Source organism: Siphateles boraxobius, unplaced genomic scaffold (genome assembly GCF_051911475.1).
Source record: "Siphateles boraxobius isolate OS27281-9 unplaced genomic scaffold, OSU_SipBor_1 1, whole genome shotgun sequence".
NCBI lineage: Eukaryota > Metazoa > Chordata > Actinopteri > Cypriniformes > Leuciscidae > Siphateles > Siphateles boraxobius.
Window position 1 is genome coordinate 1,307,863 of NW_027508699.1, and position 3,187 is coordinate 1,311,049.

At 35.4% G+C, this 3,187-nt stretch overlaps 1 non-coding gene across 1 annotated transcript; it reads left to right on the forward strand.

Moving 5' to 3' along the window:
* The first annotated feature begins 2,393 nt into the window (after positions 1 to 2,393).
* LOC143742266 (5S ribosomal RNA) lies at positions 2,394 to 2,512 on the forward strand. Its single transcript, XR_013205414.1, has one exon. It is a non-coding gene; the product is annotated as a 5S ribosomal RNA (ribosomal RNA).
* Positions 2,513 to 3,187: the final 675 nt, after the last annotated feature.

A 3,187-nucleotide genomic window follows, 5' to 3' on the forward strand; every position in this document is an offset into this window, starting at 1 on the left:
GCATTACCAGCTTCACTTATCACTAACCAGATTTACTTTATTTCTATCAGACATCTACATAAGTTGTTGTTAAGAATGAACAGAGGATTAGATGTAGGGCTGCACGATTAATCGCACGATATTGTTATGCGCATCTAATCAGTAAAGCCGGTTCCTTGATTAGTAGTAAATCACCTTCACCTGCTTTCAGATGGACGAAATGATCCAGATATGAGTGTTAAATTAACACTCACGAGTGTTAAAGTTAATTAGATAATTAAGTGATTAATTTAGTGATCATTGAGCATTATTGAAGACACCTGATGTTAACAAGCAGAATCATTGAAGGCGAAAATCACAAATTGTAAGCCACCGTTATGTCGATCAGTGTTTGCTTTAGTTGGGGTCTTGATCCTTAAAGTTTAAGTTTAAATTTTGGTGGTCTGCTTTTATTGATTTATTACAGTCAAATGAACAAAGACAAGTTTGATCTGATAGTGTTGGTTATGATTTGACATAATCATGCTGTTATCTGAAAAATGAAACTCATTCAGATGATCTGGTTTAAATTGATAGCAACAGTTTAGTGGTTCTACAGCATATGATAATTGTATTTTTCTTATAATCCCAAACATTTATTAAAAAAAATTCTGATCAAATCACTTTCAAATTCAATTATTTAGAAACACAGACATCAATAATCAGCCTGTGAATCTCAACCGTGGTCAATAATAATCCTTGTTGCCGCTAATCACAACTCATTAATGGCTCTCATCATGCATTGCGGTATGAATAAACTATGATCTGAATTGTCTTTGTAATTTACTTCTCCTTATTGAATATTCTGCTCGTCTATATTTTTATTTTATTTTACAACTTTTAAGAAATCCTTTATATTATATCTCAAATTCTGGATATTTATGCAGAATCTGTTATGCTGTAACCAACAGCATAAATCACAAACATTCAGTTCAAATGATGAACGTCATAATATAACCAACACCATTAGATCATTTTTTTTCTTTGTTCAACTGGCAGGTATTAATGGTTGTGTTTTGATGATGAAAATAATCAGTTAGTGACTTGATTCACTGCTTTTTTCAGAGCCTAGTTTCTGATTAAAAAGGTGATGTATTACACATTATATTAGAAATTTGAATCTATTGTAAGGTATTTTGTTGAAACAATTACATTTTAAACGCATTTATGCAGACTTACACAGACATCAAGAATCATCATATGAATCTCAACAATGGTGACCATTAAAAAATGATTCGTGCTGGGAGCCATGGATAAGTTTTGTATAAAGCTAGTACCCAGCATGCATTGCAGCATGAGTAATTTTTTTAATGGTCACCATTGTTGAGATTCATATGATGATTCTTGATGTCTTTGTGAGTCTTGGTAACTTGTTACATTTTCTTTGAAGCTTTTTCTGTACAAACTGCTTGTAAAGTCTTTCATAATATCTGACGGTCGCAATATTGCTGGCACTTGTAGGATCACAGTTTTGAATAAAACAAATGACATGTTGCACTTTTAATCAGAGGTTAGACTCTTAATGAGATCAGTCTCTTAATGAGATCAGTGAATCAAGTCATTTAATGATGATTGTCTCTAAATGATGATTGTCATCATAAATCTTTAACAATCAACACCCATTTATACTTTTCCTCGACTTTTGAGCAATAACATACTTATTTTATAAACAGTCAGTTAAAGCAGCCAAAGAAAAACGTGTATGCAAAAGTCAAAGGACGAAAGCACAACTAAAGCAGATGCTGATTTTCATTATGGTGACCTTAAACGAAGCTTAATTCATCAACTTCTAAACCTCTGTTAATTCTAATAAGAACTTCTGTAGATGAATGGCAGTAATAAAGTCCAACTTGTTAGTATTAAGGGAAGCTGGTAATGCTGTTTGTGGAGTTGTTTAATCCTCCTCTGCTTAGATCAGGAGAGCTTTAACGTCTTTTATCTTCAGTTGATTTCATCTAATGCCGGGCGTACACCAAAGGATTTTCACAGTCCCAGACTAAAGACCGGCAGTATTTAGGAATAGAAAGTGATAATCTGCAGTCGGCGACCCGATTTATGCCAGTCTTTCTCTAGTCTTTCATATCAAACATGTTTGATATTATTCACAAGTCTTTAGTCTGAGACTAAAAACTGTGAACCCAAGTCTTTAGATGTGAGCTGATAATCTTATAAAGTCTATAAAATCCCAAAAATATATATATAATTTATTATTAATTTAATGCGTATAGAGGTCTAATGAATGAATATTTTGAGCAGCTGTATAAAGACATGAAAACGCTTTGTGGATGCTGTTTGTCTTGCAGCTGCAGTGTGTGTGAATGCGGGCCGAGACTCGTGTGCCTTCTTTAAATATCCCTCTATCGGCTGAGACTCTCGCTTACGGCCATACCACCCTGAACACGCCCGATCTCGTCCGATCTCGGAAGCTAAGCAGGGTCGGGCCTGGTTAGTATTTGGATGGGAGACCGCCTGGGAATACCAGGAGCTGTAAGATTTTGCTTTATCAATTCACTAATACACTTCATGGCTCGGGTCCCACGGTTTTTCCTTTATCCTTTTCAATTCAATTGCTTCATTTATTTGTATTTCATGTTGCTTTCTCTCTGGCTTCTGTCTGCTTTCGGTGTGGTAAAGGACAGCTCAGCCTCGTCATTCTGTGTTTCTCCTCCAGGGGGCGATCGACAGGCTTTTCTCTCTCAGTCTACAACCAACACACAACTCTGAGCGCTTGTTCTTTTGTAACCCGCTCCTTTCCTCGACTTCAATTAGACCAGAGGTTCCCAAACTGTTTTTGTCAGTAGAACGATAAGATTAAAGCTTAATATTTCATTAATTCCACACACATTTGCATGTTCATGGATTTTTAATTAGGCTACTAACCTATAACTGGCCCTGCACTGGGTCTGAATAGGTTTTAGTGTTGGTACTTATTCTCAGTGTTGGTACCAGATCTCTCAAGATCTCAGCATTTTCACTTATTACAATCCAGACTTTATTTATCTCGTACTAAGGTATTTATTGAGAATTAACAGAGGTTTAGATGTTGATGTTTTATTGAAAATAATAAAGTTTGAGGTCATCGTTACGGTGATCATGCGCCAGGGAACCAGTATCATGGTTTAGTTAGTCTCTTGACTCTTTAACTGAAGTTTTTCTTTTGCTGATTTAA